This window comes from Protopterus annectens, chromosome 7.part0, assembly GCF_019279795.1.
Source record: "Protopterus annectens isolate FY-2018-M chromosome 7.part0, PAN1.0, whole genome shotgun sequence".
NCBI lineage: Eukaryota > Metazoa > Chordata > Ceratodontiformes > Protopteridae > Protopterus > Protopterus annectens.
In genome coordinates this window covers 683,583,041-683,607,736 of record NC_056739.1, presented here as the reverse complement: position 1 = coordinate 683,607,736, position 24,696 = coordinate 683,583,041, and positions in this window count along the sequence as shown.

Here is a 24,696-nt window from a genome sequence, read left to right as displayed (position 1 = left end):
TGTTAAGCATCCAAGATTCAGTAGAGGTGAGGGCATTCTGGGAGTTCAGAGATAGAATTTGCAGTGCATATTATTGTAGAGTCAACAGCATACTGGATTACTGAGCATTGAGGGAGAGTGGAGTGAAAGTTGTTAATAAAGATGCTAAATAAGACAGGACCAAGTATGGAGCCTTGGGGTACCTCTGTGGAAGTATTGAGGAAGGGAGAGTAAGATTGTTGCCATTTGGTGGATTGCTGCCTATTGGCGAGATAGCTATTGAACCATTGTAGGATAGGAGGAGAATGTGGAGGGTGAATAGTTTAGAGAGGAAGATAGTGTAGGAAATAGTATTGAAAGCTTTGCAGAGGTTGAGGAAAAGTGAAGTGATTATTTTACCAGAATCCTGTGCCTGGTTAACTGTATTAAGGAAGGGGAAAAGGGCAGTAGTGGTGCTGTGTCCTGGTCTGAAACACTGCTGAGTGGATGATAGAATTTGGTTTTCAAGCAGGTGGTTCAGGAGTTGGGCATGGATGCATTTTTTCCAGTATTTTAGAAAGAGGTGAGAAAATTGCTATGTGTTGAAAGTTTGTGGTGTCAGTGTTGGTGCCGCCTTTGTGTAAGGAGAGAATGAATGCTTTTTTCCAGATTCTGGGACAAGGGACACTTTAATTGATCTGTTAAGGAGTATGCTGATGGGATAAACTATAGAGTTTGCAGCCAGCTGCAGGAAGTGTGGGGGTAGATTGTCAGGGGCCAGAGTACAGGGTTATAGCTTAAGTAAAATTTTTTTTTATTGTGATGGTGGTTATGGGGAAGAATTTTAGGTTAGAGTTGAGGGTAGAATTATTTTCTGAGAAGATTTGGTCATCAGCTGTCTTGGTGGTGGTGTTAGCAGTAGGAAAGGTGGTGGTTAGGTTAGCTATGGTGTCAATAAAGTAGGAACTGGATAGGGTGTCAAGTTCGATAGGGGTTTTGTGTGGGTCAGGGGATGGGTTGCTTTGAGAGCCTGGGTGTAATAGTTGGTTGATGGAGGACCAGAATTTTTGGGGGATTATTTTTATGTTGGCATTGTAGGTGGAGGTAGTGGACATTTTTGCTAATGGTTATTAAATATTTTGCCTGGTTGCAGAGTTGCTTGTAATGTAGTAGATTTGATGGGGTCTTTGTTTTTCTGCCATGATTTCCAAGTTTTATCCCTTGTGGACATCACTTCTTTGGTGGATTTTGAGAGCCAGCTTGCATGGTTATGTTTTATTTGTTTTTGGTGTGTGGGTGCTTGCCTATTTAGGATGTCTAGGAATGTTGAGTTAAAGAATTCAAGAGCCTTATTAAGTGGTAGGGATTTGAGGGGTTCCCAATTTACTTTAACTAAGGTGTCATTAAATACGGATGGATGAAACTTAGTAAAATTTCTGGTTGATTTGCATTGGTGTTGGCCTGGGGTTGGGGTAGTTTTGCATAGGATATATGCTGGATGGTGGTCGCTAATAGTATTAGGTAGTATGCCTGCAGTGATGACATTGTTAGGATGGGTCACTAATATCTAGTCTATTGTGGAGCCCCGGTTGTTATTTTTTTAGGGTCTGGTGATGTCTTCAGTTATTTGGGAGAAGTTGTAATGGTTTATGTTTTTTGAGGGATTGTTGTGGACAATATCTAGCCAATTGATGTTTACATCACCTAGAATGATGGTTTCATTATCTATATTTTGGGAAGTCCAGACAAGTATGTTTTCTAATATTGGTATGTTGTTTCCTGGAGAAATGTAAAGAGCAATTAGGCAAATGTTTTTATGGTTGTTAAGTTTTAATATAGAGATTAGTACTTCAGCTGGGGAAAAGTTGAGTGTTGATTTTGAATAGGGAATTAATGTATATTTGTTAGGGAAGAGTATTGTTACTCCTCCTCCTTTCTTGTGGGGTCGATCGGCTCTAAGGCATAAGTAGCCTGGGGGAAGAAATTCTGTATCTTTTACATATGATTTCAACCAGGTTTCGGTAGCTGCTATAATATCCGAGTTGCTTTGTGAAATCCACGCTTGGAGTTCAGGTATTTTGTTTCCAAGGCTTTGGAGATTTATGGTTGATAGCATGAGAGATTTGCTAGGGTTGCTTGGGCTGAGGAGGGTTGGGCCTGGGTTGGGTTGTACATCACTGCACTGGGATATAATGCTTTGGCAAATTGTGTGGGTTATACCTATCAGTATTTTTCTAAAAATGGTATAGTTGCTGCTGGTGGTATGATAATGGCGGTGTCTTTAGAAAGGTAGAATTTTTACTTAGGATAGTACAGAGGCATTAGCTGTGAATAAGCTGGGGTGGATGTCTGAGTAACTTGATAAATGTGGGTTATGTGTGGTGGTTGTGCAGGTGGGTGTAGGAGGTATGTTGGATGTCTGGAAAGTTGGGAGCATTGTTAGGAGAGAGAGTGTAAGTGAGTGAAGTGAGATCAAAAGTAATAGTTGTGATGGACATGAAGGTGGTTGAATGCAGTGTGATAACAGAATGAATATAACAGGATAGTGATAGTTTAGGGGATGGAGCACTATATATCCCTATTTAGAGTGGGTGGAGAAGTAGAGTAGTTAAGAGGTATGGTATGTCTAGGGGAATAATTAGGGGGGTTATGGGATAGGTGGAAGAGAGGTGTGGGATGGGTCAGGTTAGGTATAAGGTTGATGTTATGGCGGAGGGTGGGGAACAGAGTGAATAGAGCGGGACTGGGCTCTGGAATACTTTAAATAATTATCACTGCAAGCACACAAACAGGGTTGTTTGGCAGATATAGAGATAGTTGTGATTAGTATAGAGACTATGCTGAAAGTAAAAGCAAAACTGTACTATTTACTAATTTACACAGTAAATGCTTGGGTCTGGAACACTGTGTGTATGTGTGTGTGTGTGTGTGTGTGTGTGTGTGTGTGTGTGTGTGTGTGTGTGTGTGTGTGTGTGTGTGTATGTGTTTGTGTGTGTGTGTATGTGTGTGTAAGGCTAATTCAAGGCATTGGCCCAATCTAATGGCAATTGGCTGGAACCCCACACTGATGTTGTGCATACACCTTTTAAGCCTTAAAACTTTACAAAACCTACGTTATAATTCTCATATTACAGCAGAAAAGCTGTACGGTGTCAGGTTCTTGCTTCCTGGAGGTTTTATTTAGTTAAGATAGTCAGCTTCAGTTGGTAAAGAAGATATTGTTGTATGCCCTTAATCCCAGGTGTGTGTGTGTGTGGGGGGGGGGAGGGGGGGCACGCAGGAAAGAAACCCATGAAAATTGTTGTGCATGTACAATGAACAGAGGGGTAGGGAAGCCAAAGCAGCCACAGGAATATAGAATAAACAGGAAAAAAACAAAAGCACTGTTGTAATAAAATTCATAATTTCTTCTTAAAACTCCCAATTTACTTCACTTGTTTCAGGCTTCTCTGTTTTAATACAGGTTTTAAAGAGACCACATCATTCAACCAAGGTTTATGTGTTGCCTCAAATTCTAAATTCCATTTTTTCTCTTCATCTTCCATGAAATTCTTAATATCTACCTCACGGGCTTTCTATAACCAATTCTAGGATTAGAAACGTAAAAATATGGCCATTAGCTTTCTGCATAACATGTTTTGCTAAGGCATTATTTTTGCACATTTTGATATATCATTAATATGTTCTTACACACTATCTTATGACTGGTGATTTGTTTTACCTACATAAAGTGCATTACAGATATCACAGGATGCCATATTATACTACATTCTTTGATTTACATTTAGTGTAATGTTTAAAATAAAATGTATGTGCTCTTGGATGTATATAATATTCATTGGTATTTATCAATTTACGGTAATTACACCTCTTGCATTGCTGTGCACCTTTTCTGTCAGATTCTCTCTTATTATATTGTATCTTGTAGCAAAATTTTCTTTTCAAGTGCTTTCTATTTTTATTAATTTATTTAATTACTGACATTTGATTACCTGGAAAATCTGATTTGGTAGGAGCCCATTGTCATCAGTGGTCCAAGGCGAAAAGCTCCAAAATATTACACAACATTTTAAGAAAAATAATTTTACAGTCTTTAAAAAAATGCAGGAAACAAATACAGTTTAAACAATTATACCAAATTAGATATAATATGAAAACATTATTTAAGAATATATATATATATATATATATATATATATATATATATATATATATATATATATATATATATATATGACTTTAATAGTGACATTTTAGCCAGTTTATAGAGAAATTAAAGGTGTTAGTATAACACAAACAAAATTAGAGAAAAGCAAGTTTATGGTATATTTAGAGAGAAAGCCAGGGGAGAGAAATTGATAGAAGTAAGGAAGCGAGAGAAGAAGGGTAAGGAGATGTACGATATGAATAAGTATTTTTTTCACATTTAGGGATATAGTTTATCATGGTGTTGACCAATAACAGAGCCAGTTTTTGGCAAGGAAGCTATTCAGAATGATTTTGAAGGATGGGAGGGAGGGTGTTGACTTGATGGATAGAGATAAGAAGTTCAAGGCCTTAGCAACATAAAACAATAAGTGAGAAGGTCACTGAAAAACCAATCAGTAAAAACAAAATGAAAACTCCTGCAAAGCTAGAACTTCCACTGAGTGACCTGCCAAACCTCTTGTATCAGAGGCACATGGGATATATGCAAACGACCCCTATGAACATCAGGTGTTTCAGCTAATTGGTGATTCTGAATGCGCATGACTTGTTTCATTCATTTTAAAGGACAATTTCAGGTCAATAAAGCCAAACCCCACTAGCTGTGGATATGCGTATTTTGGCCTTGTTATAACCTCATCAGCACAACACAAATAGAGTGTTTGACTAAGCATAAGAAACACAGGGCTGTTATATTCAGCTGATGTCCATTTTCATTTAAGTCACTGCAAAAATATCCCAAACAACAAACTAAAACAATAAGTGAGAAGGTCACTGAAAAAACAATCAGTAAAAACAAAATGAAAACTCCAGCAAAGCTAGAACTTCCACTGAGTGACCTCCCAAACCTCTTGTATCAGAGGCACATGGGATATATGCAAATGACCCCTATGAACATCAGGTGTTTCAGCTAATTGGCGATAGTAATTTTATAGTTCAAGCTAAGGAAATGATACAAGAATTTGAGGGGAATGGTTACCCCAGACAGGTTATAAATGATATATATGAAGATGTATTGAGAAGTAGAATAGATAGATACAAGCCAATTTTTAGTAGAGAGATGGAACAGCCTCAGCTGTTAGATAAAAAAGAAAATATGGTGAGATATGTCACTACATTTAATCTCAATACGAATTATCTATGTAATAGAGAAAAAATGGCTTATTTTAATGGCTATGCCAGAGATTAAAGCTATAGTAGGAGAGAAACCGTAGTTCGCATATAGGAATTCTGAAACGTTAAAGCAAAAGTTATGTTATAAGGATTTCAAAGAAAGATCACAACGAAGAATGGGAATGAAGAAATGTTTTAATTGTAGTTGTTGTAGTGATATACATGACAATGCAGACACATTTGAACATCCAACAACTAAATAAATCTTCACCTTTAGGACTCCCATAAACTGTAACACTACCCAAGTGGTATACCTAGATACTTGTAGATTATGTACATCATTTTATGTGGGTAAGACCACCAGAAAATTAAGAAAACGGATAATAGAACATAAATCTGAGATAAGAAGGAAAGTGTTGACAAATGCATTAAGTAAACATATTCTTGACAACAATAGTACACATTAATTTAAGTTTAGGTGTATATGTACAGTAGATATGGGAGATAGAGGGGGTGATATGAGTAATACATTAGAATTGAAGGAATATGAATGGATAGTCAGGCTCCAAGCAGATGCCAAACCTGGTCTGACTAATGCAGTTAGTTTAAAGCCAGTTTTAGTAAAAAGGCAAAGAGAAAATGTTTGATTTGATGTATATTTTTAATATAATTATTATGTATGTTTTGTGTTTTAAACATGTTTAGAGTATACTAGTATATATTAATTGAGTAATATTGAAAAGTTTTTAAAAATGTAGCTCTTTTTAATGTATAAACTAAGAGATAGGTTCTTTTAAAAGTTAATTGTTGGTTAGGATGATCGGCTGGCTGTAGCATGTGATTCTGAATGACTCCCTATTTAAACAATGTAAGAATTTACTGATTTTATGTACTGATGAAGGGTGGTTAACCTGAAAGCTTTGCATTAAATTTTTTGGCATGAGTAATTGTGTTGGATTTTTTACGCAGTACGACCTATACAACTTGTGACTGTCATTTGCATATATCCCATGTGGCTCTGATACAAGAGGTTTGGGAGGTCACTCATTGGAAGTTCTAGCTTTGCTGTAGTTTTCATTTTGTTTTTACTGATAGGCCTTAGCGACATGGTATGACTACAGACAATGCCCAGCAGATTTAATAAATTTGCGGACAGACAGGAGATTTTGGTCATTGGATCATAATGACAGACTGAGAACATAGTTGTGTAGAATCTTATTTAGTGTTTGACAAGCAGATGGATTCTGTATAATTTTATATGTGGTAAGAAACTGTGTGTATGTTAGCTGATGGAATATTTCTAACTAATTTAGTCTTTTTGGTGCTATACAGTGGTGGGTTCTGAAAAGTGTATTTGCACTAAATTTAGCAACTTTATTATAGAATTGTTCAAGTTTTGATTTTTGTGATGCCTGAAGGTTAGTAAGGAAGGAAACACCATAAAGAAGTGTGGGTGGTGATAAGTAATGGCAAATGTAGCTTTAGTTGTGTCAGTGAGAACGATTTTGGCTGTATAAAGTTGTCAAATAGTGGGGAAGTAGGGATCAAGATGGAAAAAGCAGCTATAGAGCAGAAGGATATTTATTTGTGGTGCAGCCTGAACATTTATAGTGGGTAAGTAGGAAAGAGGTATTTTCTTTGAATGAACAGAGTTAGGTTGTCTAAGTATCTTCTGTGGAATGTAAGGAATAGGTGGGTTTAAACGGCTATATATGAAACTGTAGGTTAAATAGAAAGAAGTGAGGGTTTATTTGGAAAAAGTAGAAGATGCAATGTAGAATAGATAGGTGCTATTAGGGAGGGTGTGACTATGAAAGTGTATAGTGCACAGCAGTATGGGAGGAAGAAAGGTAGTTGGGAATGGTGCTAAAAGATTAAATTAAAGTTGGGAATTATTTAAAAAGAAGTAAAAGTGTTTTAAAAGTGAACCTAGGAGGATCACCTACATTTTTTTTTATCTTCATTTGGGCTCAAAATATTCCAGATTATTTTTAAAGATATTGTATACGTCATTACATACGTGAGTGTAGGTCAATGGAAGCACAGCATTCGTCAATACACTATCACTATATTTGATAGTTTTTATTTAGTATTTTTCCTTTTCTGAATAGCAGCATTGCTTTTGAAACCAACAACTATATCATTGTTCATTAATCTATGTTGTAATACTTCAATTCTAACATCAAAGAGTTGCTTGGACTTATAGCTTCTCTTTATAAGATTATTTTCCAAATAATTCAAAGTATCACATGAACTAACATGGTCACAAGTGACCCTTGAATAACTTAACATTTGACCTTTCACTGTGTTCCTAAAAACATATGGTGGATGCATACTCTCCCTATGTAAAAACATTTCTGCCTTGCACTCTTTCTTAAAATCCATAGTGGAAATATTTCCATCTATTCCTATAACTAAGTTAACATTTAAGAAATTTACAGTTGTATCTGAGAAACTCGTATCAAATTTCAAAAAAGAAGTGTTAGTTTCTGTGTATTCTTTAAAGCACTTCAAAACATGTAAATTATCTTCAATCTTCCACTACACTAAAAAGTTATCATCCACAACTTCCTATAAAAAAGAGACGTGGTTTCTAAAAATATTTTCATTGAAATGACATTCCTTTTCCCATTATAACACCACCATATTTTTGTATGTGTTTGCACATGTGGTACCTATTGGTACATCTGTTTTTTTTTTTCATAGTTTACCCCCTCAAACATAAAAGCATTGCATTCAAGAACCCTTTTTAAGTAAGGTACAAAATATATTAATTTTATCTGCAATAAAAGAAGGACAATCTTTAAAAAAGCTTTTAATATATTCCATTCCTAGAAAATTAGAAATGCTTGTAAAAAGAGAATGAGCAAAGGTAACAAACACAGCTAATTTTCTATGATCATAATCATTAATAAAATGATTTGTGTCATTCAAAGCTATATTAGTGTCCAGTAGAAAAGTATTTTCTTAAAAAAAAACAAAAACAAAACAAAAAAAAAAAATGCAGACTGGCTCAGTAATCCAACCTCTGCCAAAAACTGTTAGTTTCACCGGGGGATATTGTTGATTCTTATAAATTTTCAGAAGTCCATAATGTTCAGTTATAACTGACACATTGTATAAATATTCAAACAATTAATTGCTTAACCTGCAAAGCATATATAAATCATAAATATTTGAGTTAAAATTCATTATTAATTTATTTATTATTTGTATTTTAGTTATTAACAGTCATGAGATTAAGTAAGGGGGGAATTCAGTAAAGCCTACATGGATGGATTTTCCGTGTAGGCATAGTGGCGCAGAGCTAATATGGAAGTAAGCATCTGTGCGATCCAGCAAAACAGAGCAGAGGGCGTGCATGAGCTTGAGGACACGGAAGTGTCTGTTGCATGAAAATCACCTCATAAGCAAGTGAATGGCATGCAAATTAGGTTGTTATGTGATCCAGCAAGCAGATGGGTGTCCATACAGGACCCGTGTTGGTGTTAGAAGTGTACAAGGAAATTTTCCGTGTACAGAAATGTAAAAATTGAAGAGGGGCTGTAACAGCCCAATTAGAAGGTCAGAAATGTTATAGTAGGCACAGATATGACAAAAGTATGACATGTGAGTCCAAAAAGTAATGCAAAATAATATAAAATATATATTTTTTAATACCCATATTATGTTTGTGTGGAGCACAGCAGTGTGCAAACATGCTGTTCTGCAAAAAAAAATATCAGAAATGCTAAAATGTAAAAAGATGACATAAGCAAGAATAATGCATTATAGGGCCATGTATGCAGTATGTACAATGGTGGATCTCAGTGGTTTCTAAGGAGGCATATCCTGGAATAATGAAGTATCCAGGTTATGTGCAAGAAACTGTATGCAAATGAGCTGGGGTTACTGAATAGCAAAAATGGGACACTGTGTCCACAGATAAAACCTGTGTAGCCCCAGAACCATGTTGGTGTCTGCAGAACAGCTAGATGGCATCAAAATGGGGTGTGTCACAATATGTTTAAGCGGATTGGAACTCAGCAGCATCTGTTTGAGCAGTGCTCCTCTCAGCTAAGCAAGGGGTGTGTCCACTGCTGCTAAGCTTTGTTTAGCTTCAGGGCATGTGTTTTAGCTGGTTTAAGCTATGCTGTGCATGCCTGTGCATGGGGGTGTGTCCAGACTGCTGAGCAGTGTTTATACCAGTGTCGTGGGTTTGCGTGCTACAGTGCTTAGGAGGGAAGGCATTTAAAAAAAATAGCCTGGGAAAGCCAATCATGTCTAAATTACTCATAAGCCCTGTTCCACTGACACTGGGCCACTCAACCCCCTCATTGATATACCTGGCAGGTGGAATGCATCATAGTTAGCCAATCACACAGGCTGCATCTGCAGCACACCACTATAAAATATGCATACACCCTACAATCTGATTTTCACCCATACTCTGCACCACTGGAGTACAGACTTGGGAATTTTAACTGACAAAATGCTAGAGGCTGCTGCTGCTCTGCTACATCTGTATGAGCTAGAGGCTGAGGGCAGTGCTGCTGCTGCTGCTGACAATAGGCCTAGACTGAGAAGGAGAAGAGTGTTCAGTTCCAAGGTAACCTTCCAGAAGCTACAAGAGCTGGAGATTGTAAAGTGCTACAGGGTGGACAGGAACATACTACAAGAACTCACTGACCTTTGCCACTTCAACTCAGACTCAGAGCCAACTGAGGGCAACCCATACCAGGGGAAACAAAGGAATGTGTAGCCCTTAGAATACTAGCTACAGGTAGTTTTCAAAGACCAACTGGGGACATGATGAGAGTCTCACAGACATCTGCATCCAGGGTACTCCATCATTTCCTGGCTGCTATGCAAACACATGCCAGTGAGCACATTTATTTACCCCGCAGCCTTGAGGAGAGCGCCAGCAGTATGTATCTCTTCCACTGTGTAGCACACTACCCTGAGGTACTGGGTGCCATAGACTGCAATCTTGTCCACATCAAAGCACTGCCTGATGAGGAGGGTGGAGTCTATGTCAACCACAAGGGGTATCACTCCATCAACTGTCAGGTCATGTGCAATGCCTAGGGCATTATCATGAGTGTGTGTGCCGGCAGCCCTGGCACTTATGACTCCCATATCTGGCACACTTCACAGCTGTAGCAGATGTTTGCCAGGGGGGACATCCCATATGGCCATCTACTGGGGGATGCTGGCTATGTACTGGAACTGTGGATGATGACACCCATTAGAAACACACACACACCTACCTAAGAATGCCATAATGAGGCGCACGCACAAAACTAGGAACATCATAGAGCATGTGCTTGGGCTGCTCAAGTAACAGTTCCACCGCCTTGATATATCTAGTGGAGCCCTGCAGTACTTTCCAGCCACATGTGCACAGATGTTCACAGTATGTTTCATGCTACACAATATGATCCCATGGAAACAGCTGTTTGGCATACTGACTGTGTGTGTGGGAACAATGGGGAAGGAACTGGGATGTCAACCCATGGGACAGATTCAGCCCCCAACAACCCCACCTGTTCCTCACTATGGCACCATCATCATCAGAGTCTGATGAGACACTGACATCAGGTTGTAAGGGGGACATACTCCAACCCCCAGGGTCACCTGTGCGGAGGAAGACAAAATAAGTTCATTAATACCTGCACTGTTATGTATGGTAATCCACACATGTACACATACAGGTGAGGTGCCACAACTGTATTACAACTACCTGTGTTATTTCCAGTCCCATGCACAACACATACACAGACTACAACATTCACAGACAAGACAGGCCCTTTATATCATGCACTGCAGCTATGTCTGGTTAATGTTTACAGTAGTATGCAACTGTGCGATCAGCAATATGTCACCAAACACCTAAAAAAGAGTGCACCTGTCTTGAATATACTATGTCAGTTCTAATGTTACTGCCTCAGGTATGTACCATTGCCATATTGTTTGTGAACAGGCATCTGTGAGACCTCCTCAAAAATAAGTGCATATGTGTTACTACTCCTGCAAATATACAGCTATTATTACCCATTCAAAGCATGTCAGTTAAGCCCTCTGAAATTTAACATACAAGTATTGTACTCTCGCTAAGCATAACAGTTGTGCCTAGGGCAAAATGTCAGCCATTAAAATTCATAGGGTATATATGATCCATACAACAAACATAGCACACTTAACTAGGTTCAGATCCTTGGACTCTGGCCACACCTGATGTACCTATGGAAATTTGAGGGAGATGTATTTTCAGCAATGTGGCATTGTTACAGGGTAATATATGCATATATCAACATGTACAGTAGCTAATGTGATACTGCCTACATTGCTGACATTTTGAGTATGTGTGCACAACTGTGCATTAAAAATCAAACCACCCCCCTCAATACAGATACACTTGACTCCCATGCATTGGATGGAGAGGTTGAAACATTGGCTGATACAGTATTACACTGATGAACACAGGAAACTTACCTGGATGCTCCCCTGCCGTCGATGTTGTGGCACCCACCTCCACGATGTATGAGGTGATGGATGCTTGGGATCTGGTGGTTGTTCACAGTTTTGCCTGGAATTCCTCTGTGGCTGAGAGTGGTTGTTCTGCTGCAGGTCATCCACCAGTGGCAGCATGGTCCCTGCCCTGGCCACAGCAGCAGCCCTTTACCATGCAGCATTGACCATATCTGTGGCCCGATGAAGGACCTGGTTGTAGGTTCTGTTCTGTAGCCCTACATTGTTGACTGCTGTGATGAGGTCAGCCCACAGTGCTGCATGTTGGTCACAATCATGGCGAGTCCTGGACAGCAGAATGACATGATGCAGTCTGAGGCCATCCAGGATAACATTAATTTCAGCCTTTGCAAATGGTGGGTGCCTCCTATACATCCATTCTGAAAGACAACAAGAGAAAGAACACATCACAGGACCAGATACATTAATATCCACTATGTATAGACACTGCACATCCAAAGTACTCTGCACTATCCACTGCTACCTCCCATGCCATACCCTGCAGTCTATCAACACACTATGTATGTTGCTATCATCAACATAATAACAATATCGGTTATGTCTCTGTGTCCCATGACAGAGTGTGCTGTATGTCTCTATACCCATCAGTGCCATGTACTGTGCTGTGTCCCCTGTGGCAAAGTCCCACTACTATGTCATATGACTACTGTCAGACACATAGGTGTGTGTTATTACATGTATGTGGAGACAGTCCGGCAATATCACTGTGCCACAATGACAGACAGCAATGAAAACCTGCTTTAGTCTATCCTCCCTGTAGGCATCATACCTCTCCAGTACACAGATGTTTGCCAAATGTGTATGTGTACCTGATGTATGTGGTTCTTTTGGCAGACACCTGTGGATGTCTGGCAGGAGGTTGGCCAATAATTAATGGTTGTTCCCGGAATATGGTGGCTCTGGCTGTCACACACCATAACCCTCTGAAAACAGTTATACTACAGTAATATCTGTCACTCTATTCATACTCTTACTTTGTATGACCAATATATACACTCTGTTGCTGAGGTTTGGCCTGTATTCCCCCCCGTAATACTGGCAATGGCTTGACTTCCTGCTGTATGGGGTTGCCAGGTATGTCAGCCATAGCTATCAAGCAATGAAATACAAATATCGACTGAGCTGTGACCAAACCAGAGTACATCAGGGACAGTCATGGACACCTTTACATTGTCTGAGCTATGCCTGTTGGACATTCACAGACTGAGAGGTGCTGAATGATAGTACATCATGTTATATAACATTTCTAATTGTAGGATACCTCCTACCTGATTGATTGTTTTTTGTAGCTCGCTAGCCTCCTCTAGTGGGGCAGGAGGTACTACCCTGGTCTACTTGGTCCCCCCTCCCCCTTGAACACATGCTGAGCCTCCCCTTTTCTTACCTTACCTGTCCCTATATGTAATAGCCTGCTCACGTGACACTATTTTTAAAATCCACCTTATCCTGCTCAGATGCCTTTGCTGCCCCTACGCTCAAGTGTGCCTGTCCGTATGGTACTGTACTGTTGTTATTTTTCATTATTGTTTCTGTTTTAATGCATTAACTTTGCAGAACATGTGCATATGGTTTTCTGTGCACTCACTGCACATTTCTGAAGCCCGCAAGTGAAAATTGCACACTTTAACTGATGTTACTGCTCTGTTTTATTTTTTAACTGCCACACAATCTCAGTAGTACATATTTGCATATTATTTGCTGTATTTACCCGCTCTGAAGATAACACACGTAAGGGATTTTAAGCCTACACCACTATGACTTTATATATGCCTAGGGGATGGTTAGTCTTAGACTAATTGTGAATTAATGACTACCATAGAAGATGGTAGAGTCCTTTGTTTCTAGCTCGATTTATAGGGTGAGATCTATCCATAAGCTGTAATATCATAAATATGGCTATATCATAGCGCTTTTCTTAATATGCTCACTGCATCAACAATGCACTCCAAGTTATAAATAGCAAGGGTTGATGCTTGCTTTCCATAATAATTTGGTTGTAATGTTAATTGCTTAGTTATGCCTAATGTAAAACCACTCTATTACACTATTGATACGGGGTATTTGTCTGTGCTAGGTAGTCGCAATGAACGCTGTTGATTTCATGAGTATTTTTTATTGCCCGAAAGGAATTTTACAGTGCTAGCCTCATTTTTTTGTTCCATAAGTCAAACTCTTAACTGATTTAAAGATATTAAATTAGCTTCTTGCTTTGTTCGATAAGTTACCTATTAATTGATTTAGAGGTACAAAATTAGCCTTTTGCTTTCTCCATACGTTAAATTATTAACTGTTTAGAGATATTACATTAGCATTTTGCTTTCCATCCTGCACTCTAGAGTCTGTACTGTTTATCCTTTCCCTCACCATAGAACTTTTCCCCCTTTAATCTCTCTCCGCTCACCCTATGCCTCCAGCCACAACTATCTCCTCAGCTCTGTCCTTATTAACCTGCTACTCTCTCTTGGTATCAACAGTCCATTGTTATTTTCTTGTTATTTACTGGAGTTTTTGTCCTGTTTTACAACTTGAATTACACTGCTTCTAAGCAAGCTATCCACCTACCGTACAGAAAACTCCTCCATTTTTTGGATTGCAAAAGTCATCCTGACCCCCCCCCCCCATCTAAGTGAAAATACAAGACACTCATTTGCCTGCAGTGTAGGTGTTTGCATTACATCTTTCAGCTGTTATACTAAGAATTGTTAATGCTGCATTGTTCACTGTAAGAGCTAGCACACTCACAGACTGTCCGCACCAAGGACGTCTCCTTCCCCATAGTCTTTTTTTTTCTGTACCCACTGCTGCTGCTGCTCTTCTCTAAAACCACCAGATGGCAGCATATGCCTACCCAAATACACTGTATACTGCTTCCTTCTTCTATTAACTTAGCCACATTCTATCGCTCTTACATTAAGGAATTCCCTCCTTGCATAAAATACAGCCACTTTCCATCCCTCTTACAGAAAGCGATTCCCTGCTTTTATCTTTATTTTTAGTTTCCATTAAACATAGCTATATCCTTCTCCTTTTTTACATAAACAGTATGTCTTATAACTACTGACTCACCATCCTAAGAACAAGTTAGTTCTAACCTTACAAACTGTTATACCCACCTTAGGGGACTGGAATCTCCTCCAACAGTCCTCCTATTCTGCATATAGAGTAACTTGTTCTCCTGGAAGAACACCACCAGCCTACATGCTATAACATTTCTAATTGTAGGATACCGCCTACCTGATTGATTGTTTTGTGTAGCTCTCTAGCCTCCTCTAGTGGGGGCAAACCCACTCGGGCTCACTCTGCTCCCCTACCCTACCCATTGCTTTTATATCTAACCTTACCACATCCTTTCTCACACCTCCACCTCCTGACTCCACCCAAATCACTCCTATATTCAGCCTACCTATAGCCCTCTTTATTATTACCTCTCACACCACCCCTCTTTTCCTTCTTACTAGCTATATTACCTCCCACACTATTCTCCAGCCACCCTAGACACCTAACCATACTCCCTCCTTTTCCACCTCCTCTCTTTACAAATAGCTACTATTTTTCCACTACACTACCATTTCAGACCACCTCTTCCTACCAGCATACATGTTGCATTACCTCTAACCCCCACAACTCAAACTATACACTCAGCCCCCACATACACTCATTTATATTCATTCTAGCCCCTCACTGTTAACATTACCCAGCCATGTCTCTTGTACTCAACATCTTTCTCCTTATACTCACCCTCCACCTCTCTCTCCTTCTAATACTATCATCATTTCACACAACTCATCTCCCTCCCTTAACCTCACCTACCACATATATCCATTTCCACACCCTCACAAGCTATTCTGCTATCTCCTCTAGTCTGTATCAAACTGATCTCATTCTACAAAAGAAAATAATCCTGCTCTCCACACATCATAACATTTTTTTATCACCACAGCCTCACGTACCTCAACAAAACAAAAAAGAAGTCCCTCCTAGGTAACTTCTTAACTCTTTGTAACTTGGCTCTCTGTGGTAATATACACCCCAACCCTGGCCTTCTTCCCCTTCTCATAATCCTCACCACTCCACAATAAACCTAAAATGTATCACTGTTAATCTTCAGAGTATTAAGAATAAAATTCCCCACCTGCATGTATGGCTGAGTCAACACAAGCCAGACTTCACTGCCATCACTGAGACTTGGCTCAAGCCATACATCCAAGATTCTGAAATTCTACCCCCAAACTACTCCTGTCTTAGGAATTACAGACTCCATAAGAAAGGTGGAGGTTTCGCCTTATTATTCCCAAACACCTACACAGTCATTCCATACTCTAATCCAGTTCCCCCTTTTTCATCTGCTGAAGTACTATTCACATTTTTCAAACTTAACAACCACAAAAGCCTTTGCATCATAGTAATATACATTCTCCCAGGAAACAATAGTTCTATTCTAGAAGATGATTGAGGTAGTAAACTAAAAAGGATCAGAATATAAGTAGGAGGGGTTGGGGGGCTTGGGGTGGCTTACCCTTACAAAAACATTGTTTGTAGTGTATGCCCCAAAGTTATGTCTCAGAGCATGTGCAAATTAGTTTCAATTTCTTTTTTAATATTTGATCGTTGTGCATCAACATTACAAATGTCGACTTTTAGCAACTTGGATATTTTTTATACATTGAGATTTGTAATTGAGTGTGTGTGTGTGTGTGTGTGTGTGTGTGTGTGTGTGTGTGTGTGTGTGTGTGTGTGTGTGTGTGTGTGTGTGTGTGTGTGTGTGCGTGTGTGCGTGTGTGTCTGTGTGTGTGTTTCAGCATAAGTTTTGCTAAGGGACTATGATATCTCTGTTGTGACAAGGTAGTTATTGCTAAAGTATCCCTTATTAAAAAGGCTGGTTTACCATTGTAATCTGGAAAATCATTATCCTGAGACCATAATATTGAAAGACCAAAATGCTGAAGATCACAATATCAAACTTCTGGACATGTCCCCCTGCAGGAGCCATGTTAGGACTCATTCTTAGGTTCATACTGGTAGGAAGATTTGTTATTTGAGATTTTTAGATATTGTGGTATTCAGCATTTTGGTCTATCGATACTTTGGTCTCACATTTATGATTTTCATTATTTTGGGCTTTGTGATTGCGGTAGTAAACCAAAAAGGATCAGAATAAAAATCACCTAATTACTCATTTAGTGTTGCTGATTTAAATTCATGTTTGGACTGTAAACATGATGTTTCTACAGATGTTCTATATTTTTGTAAATGGGCCACAGGGACACTTCATAATGCATGCGTATTGCAAGGCTTACTCTGTAGTTCAGGCTGATATTTGAAGCACCTTTGTATGTTTGGCATTTTCTGTTCTTGCTAACTGCCAATTTTCACCTCAAGAGCAGAAACATTCTTGATGTGAATTTCTTGACCTTCATGTCTTAAATGTATAATAATGCTAGTTTTAATGGAAGACCAAGCATAATAGTGTGTGTGTGCGTGTGTGTGTGTGTGTGTGTGTGTGTGTGTGTGTGTGTGTGTGTGTGTGTGTGTGTGTGTGTGTGTGTTTGTGGTGTGCGTGTGTGTGCATGTGCGTGCGTGCGTGTCTGTGTGTTTGAGGTGTGCGTGCATGTGTGTGCGTGTGTGCGTGTGTGTGTGTGTGTGTGTGTGTGTGTGTGTGTGTGTGTGTGTGTGTGTGTGTGTTAGATAACAGCCTAGTGGTTTCTGCATAATCTGTTGTTTATACAACCCATGATAAACCACAGGTTTAGATCTCTAACGTTTTGTGATACTATCAGATGCATTACAGCACATATATTGACCCCTCTTTCACAGCTAACATGATGACAGTAGTACTATAACTGTCTTCTGTTCATGATCTTCTCTTGTCCTAAGCGGGAAGAGTCTGCGGCTTTTAATGATGCTATATGAATGCAAGCTACTCATGGCAGTGCAGTCCAAACCCTACATAATAGGGATAGCCCTAATGATCTGCAATGTTGTAGGTCATATTTAGGGTTCTAAGGATTGCTTTAGTAATATGCGTTATACTGGCAGTGAAAATGATTGGATAGCTGAGATAGCTGGATACTTTCCTTTGCAGAGACCTCGTTCATTCTGTATGCTCACCTCTGAATACTGTTCAAAAGGTCGCAATCACAGTAGTCTTACAATGTCCTCAATTTGGGACACTCCCCTGTCCAAGCGATGTACTAAACTGTGATTCATCCTTGTCTGATTTATCAGTAATCCTCTGGTCACAGCTGAACTTTTGTCAAGCTTGCTATGTAGCCCCATAGCAAGTAACACTTACAACCCTGAATGCAGTTGGACAGCCCCATTGACTCTGTACATGCTCTTTGACACCCAGATTCTTGGCCATTCATGTCACTTGGATGTTTAAGCTCAACTGCCTCCCCTCTCACATACACACCTTTCCTAGCCCTCCTTTAATCTTAATCTTTGTGGTGTTTCCTATCCATGATGGCCACACCCAAGCAAAGCAAAACAGTCAGCTTAGTTGCAAAACTGTTCATTGCAATATCACAACAGACTTTGTCTCCTGCTTTTAATCCTTTGAGTTAATATCGGTCAGTGAGCTTAGTATAACATAAGTACTATGTGGATGTCTCTATCCTTAAGCATACCAAATCAGGAACTCTCTTCTGTCATAATCTATACTGCTCGTTAAAACATGCCGTTGTCCATTATAGTATGGTACCATAAATATGTATTACCAAATAACAATATTTCCTCCACTAGGCCCCTAAAACATAATCTTAGACAAAGATGTAGGCCTTTTTATGATATATACTTCACCTCCCAACACATTACATTACTACTGTCAGCTGACACTGGCCCACACCCTGGGCATCAGAATAAATGTATATCTACTGACTAAGTGCTGATTTTACTGAACTCTAAAGTATCAAAATGTCCCAAATTAACGCATATGAAACAAATCTGAGATACTGGATAATAAGTTCTTCCTCTGTCCTCTTGAACTCTTTAATTAAATGTCTGTATTCAATCTTTATATTAGAATTTATATTAGAATTGTGTGTTATGTGGTTAGTCATGTGACACACTGTTGCTTTAAGGGTATGTGCTTTTTCCTATTTCCTCTTTGGAACAAAAATGCAAAACTGGATTACATTTTGTCTCCTTTTGAAACTTGTATTTGCAGTTTTATTTTTAATCCTGTCAACTTTGCAATTTCTGAAGCACGGGTAAAACAAGAAGGTAAAGATGAGCCACTGGTGAAATAACATTTAGTAGTATAATGCACATATTCCACTCACACCACAGAGAGAGACGAGCCGTTGGTGATTAATAAACAAATCAGCAAGCCAGAATTATTTACAGTAATGTGTATATAGTAACTCCCAGCAGCAATCCATCCCTAGCAGATGAATATTTGCACTGATTAAATACAAATAATCGATCTAATCTTTATAGCTGTAGACCTAAATATAAATTACAAATTATAGAGGTGAGATGAGCTTTCTCATCCTCATCTTCAGTTTTATTGCCTTTTTCACATTTTCTCTTTAGCGGCCCACAAGGATGCAAAAACACTGGTACAAAAACACCCTTGATTGTGCTATGCTGTGTTCCACTCATAACATTGTATTATGCGAGGTCATGACTTGCTCTATTGATTATCTTGCAGTGTCAGGGGCTCAACAGGTAGCACAGCCATCTTTGGTGTGGAAGGCTGTGAGTTTAATTCCCACATCAGGTAGATCAATTATTGACATTCCAGTGCTGCACTCCTAATTGTTTTATCCTTTGGATGAAACATTAAAGCAAGGTCCCATGTGCCAGAGTTGGTGGCAGATGAGAGGGATGTTTAAGATCCCACACCACCAATCAGAAAGAGTAGGGGTCCTTTATTTAACATAACATGAAAACATTATTTACATATTTAAAAAAATGCACATATTTACAAGTATATATATATATAAATATATATATATATATATATATATATATATATATATATATATATATATATATATATATATATATATATATATATATCACACACACACACACACACACACACACACACACACTTCTATTTTTTCAGTATTTTATCATTAATATCCTCATTGTTATTCTTCCATACCCATAATCTAATTTTTCGCAATATATTTGCCAAAATCCATTTCTCATTAAACAAAGTTTAATTTAATACTTCATTCCAAATAATTAATATTACAGAAAGAAAATTCTTATCTACTCTTGTCACATATTTTTCTTCTTGTTCTTAAATTTTCATACATAATTATATTCATATCTACATTGTTTATATAATCAATATTCACACATTCTTTCAAGAGTTTCACCAGTCTTATATTACCAGAAAACCTGCTCTGTTGTCTCTTCTTCATCATATCTTTCAACTTTCTTTTTATGTGGTTTATTACAGTTTGCTTGTAACTTATTTATTACCATTCTCCGAAGGAAATTTTGATGATCAACTATTTTGGAACAACACTTTTTCTTCACTTATAGGCATTAATCACTTCTTCTGATAAATTTCCCAATAAATTTACAAAATAATAGCGCTTTATCAAATTGTTATACCACATCCTTCTATCTTTTTCTGTAGCATTCAGTTAAATTTCCATGTTAGTATTTTTGATCATTTTAATTTATTAATTTACATATTCTTTTTCTCTTTTTCATACTGTCATCATCTCCCAGAAGTTTTTATACTGATATTTAAACATTCTAATTATTAATTTCTCATTGCATTCCTTTAGCAATACGGTTAAAGAAGCAGAATATTCAACTGGATTTAGTAATGCCAATTCCTCTTCATCTTCACTCACACACAGCACATATCTTTTCACTGGATTTAATTTTGAACCCTCCCCCCATGTGAAAGAAAACAGCAGTTGCACATTTTTTTCATATTTTTCTGAGATCACATAAACATTTGACATATATGTTATTTTTCCCATTAATACAGAATTCATCAGATAAACCTTTTTCCGGAATGCTAATGTATACGTCCTCCACAGAACACATTTTCTTTCATTTCTTTTATTAAACCTGCAAATGAATCATAACTACATAATTTTCCCAAATTGTGTCCCTGGCAAAGATACTTTAATGAATAAACCCTAGAAAGACAGGTCATTCATTGAAAAATACACACCCCCAATTTTTACCACATCACCCAAACTCTTACTTTTATCTTTATTTATGGTCATTCCATTTAGTTTAAGCATCCATTCGATAAACCAACATTTTCACATATACATTTTCTTCCTAGCAACAACTATAGTATCTGTATGTGTCAGAAAACTACTAGAATCACCACTTCCTTTTGCATTACATATCTAACATCTTTCATTTTATAAACTACTTATCAATATCCCACTCATGGGATATCCTTGTCTTATACTACACTTCATGCACATTTCTTTACTCAGCTACCCATTCACTAAAACTCTCACCCTGTTGTTTTGATACAGTGATAGTCGCAATCTTCTAATTCTATTACTAATTCCATACTTCTCCACAACATCCCACACAGCATCATGTCCTACTATATCAAATGCTTTGCTGATATTACCTACCATAAATTTCACATCCTCTCTTTTACTTTTAATATCATCCAAAATTTTTATCCCTTCCCTCTTATACCATATACACTTTCTTCCATAATATCCCACATCCTTTCATTCCATTTTCTTGTGTATTATGCTCATAAAATGTTATAATCTCTACTGTTTAGGGTGATGGATCTTCAATTTTTTTAATTCATTCATATCATATTTCTTCCATATAAATTTTAATATCCCACTGCATAACTCTTTACAAACAAATCCTTCCTTCAACCATTCATTCAGTACATATACAAAATATTCTGTTTGCCAATCAATTAATGAATTAATTACTTATACTTTCCAACCCTATACCATCTAGGCCTGATACTGAATTAACATTTATTTTCCTAGATACTTCATCTAATTCACTAATAGTAATTTATTTTTCAAATTCTTCCTTAACTCATTCTGGATTTTTTTCTTTACATTCCATTCTCTCTATTTTACCTTCATAGGTTCACAGGCTGGTACTAGGCTATCAGCCCTAGGGCCTGTACAAGCCTAGCCATAACAATTCCCTGATTATTTCTCCCCACAATATTTAATTCCCAGGACCCCTGTCTAGCAGGGTGACTGATGTGAGCCCCGGGGTGAATTTCCTATCTCCCATCCAATCATCAAGGTTCCGTTTGAAGAGGGCCAAAAATATGCTCTGCTTGACATGTATGGGCAGACTATTCTAGAGTCTGGGGAGTCTCTGGGTCATTAACCTATCCCTCTAGCATGTTTTGTTCATTGTGATGACAAGGTTTAGATCCCTGGAGCATATGGCTCTGAGGGATTGGGATTTCTTTAAGTGTAGCATGTCCAACAGCTCTGGGTTTGACATGGCCTTGTATGTTAAGCAGAGATCGACTCTGAGTAGATGATATGTGACAGAGTATAGCTGGAGGTTTTTTAGATGATCAGCACAGGGCATCTGCTTTAGGCCTGTGATTCTTTTAGTGAGGTATTTATGTGGCCTTTGCAGTTGTTGCAGATGTCTTGAGAGGTACATACCAAATGGGGCATTGTGTTCTATAATGGGTCAAATGAGGGATAAGAACAGTGGAACAATGACCTCCTTTTCTCTGGTTGTAAACTCCTTAGTGATGAGGTGTGCCACATAGAAGGATTTCCTGACTGTTGTGGTGATGTGGATATCGAAGATGAGATCACTGTCCACCTGTGTCCCTAAGTCTCTTATCACACTTTCAGTGTTTAGTGTACTGCCACCTATGTGGTAATTCAGGGGTACATGTTTTTTCCCAAAGGGGATAACTATACATTTCTTGGCATTGAGCATGAGCCCATGGCTCTGGCATCATGCATCTGTTTCTGTAAGGCCCTTTTGTAAAGTAGACACATAATTTGGGGATTCAATAATGGCTCCCAGTTTTCAGTCATCTGTGAACTTTGTTAGCCAGAGTCCTTTATTGTTGGCCTGTACTTCAGAGAAGTAGATGCCAAACAAGAGCGGTCCCGGGACTGAACCCTGATGTACTCCACTTGTCACTTGTCTGGAGCTGGATTTGGAATCAGCTACTTTTACAGTGTGGGTTCTGTCAGTAAGCCAGTTGCCAACCCATTGAGTGATGTAGGGACTAATACCCAGCTTAGTAAGTTTATCTATGATTTCAGAGTGGGGGATGGTATTGATGGCCTTGGCGATGTCCGGCTGTTGTACACATATTTTCCACATGCTATATTAAAGAAAACAAAAACTTAGCAAGACCACCATGGCTTCCAGTATGATAAAAGTTCCAGTTTAATGGATAGGACAAGCGCTTTCATGTAGACACCCTATGCTTCATCAGATCCACTGTATTAAAATAATCATAATTTGCTCATGCTCTTTTTATCTCTCATTTTACACTTTTCTTCTCCCTAATTACGTGAATATACACCTTTACTATTGTACCCAAATAGGCAGATACCTCCTCCCTTCTCCCCTGTAAATAATATCTCTGCCTAAACAGTAATGCCTTATATTTTTATTGATTTATTTTACATATTTTTTCCATATCACAATACTCTCTTGTATTATTCTTTAAATTCTCTAATACATTTATATACATCCCCCCATACTTCACTTTCTCTTCCTTTCTTACATCATTTTGCCAATGAAAAAACAAATTTAATACTTCTATTTAAATTTAGTTCAGACTAGTTTTTAAAGTTGTCCTCCCTGGTTATATGATCCTTCCATAATTCAATCATGCTTTTTATGCTCTTTCCTATTTTAATATATCCGCTTTCTTCCATCACCTCTATCCATATTGCTAAATGGTCTGAAAAACCTGTCACAACTGTATCTCCATCTGCTAGCTCTATGCCTTCTGATAAAATTATCAATTTCAGATCCATATGCCTCTTCTATAAGTCAAATGACTTCTGTTCTACACAGCTAATTTACCACATTATTATCACTTACTGGGTTTTTCTTGCCTTTCCCTTTCTTTTTGTATTTTGCCCAAATCAGAACTAAAGTCAACTGCAATTATAATCTTCATGTTAACAACCACATAGTCTAATATTTGTTGAAGTGATTCTCTCTTTCCTTGCTAGTTATATATGAACACAATGCTATAATTCTGTGAACATATTCTCTCTACCTCACATCCACAACTGTTAACCTTCTCATCCTTACCAATGTTACATTTAGTATTTTCAAATTTCTCATAACAAAGACGAAAAACAAAAACTCCGAACCAAGGAATGAGGAACTGACACTCAGTCTATTTTTTAATGTTACTTTGTTGTTAATTGGTTTGAACACTTCATTGGTTGTATGCATCACATGACAGGTGTGGCAACAGTATTTAATTATATTGTTTGTACTTTTTAAGCAGTTCTGAAGAAGTCTTGTGAGTGAAACAAAAGCCCTTGATTGCTGACTTTTTACCAATAAATAGTGGTCTTTTGGGTGTCAATTCCTCATTCATTGGTTCTCTGTATTTTTCAAATTTCTGTTACACAACACAGCCATTCCAAAATAACATTCACTTCTTAAATTCCAGATTATATTTCCACCCTCAATTTTTTTCTGTTTGCTGTCTTGTTTCTCTTGCCAGGAATCTTACATAATCTAATAGAATAACATCCACACCACATTTAGCACACCATTCCACTATTCCTATCCTTATTGCAGTTTTAATAATGCTATTCACATTTACAGAACTTACTCCAGAATTGTTGCTTTTCCTTTTTTTTAAGTTTACAGTAAATATTTTTAAATTTTATTTTTTATATTTTTACTCTTTCACCAGTTGAATATTCTTCTTGGGTTTATCTCCACATAATCCTT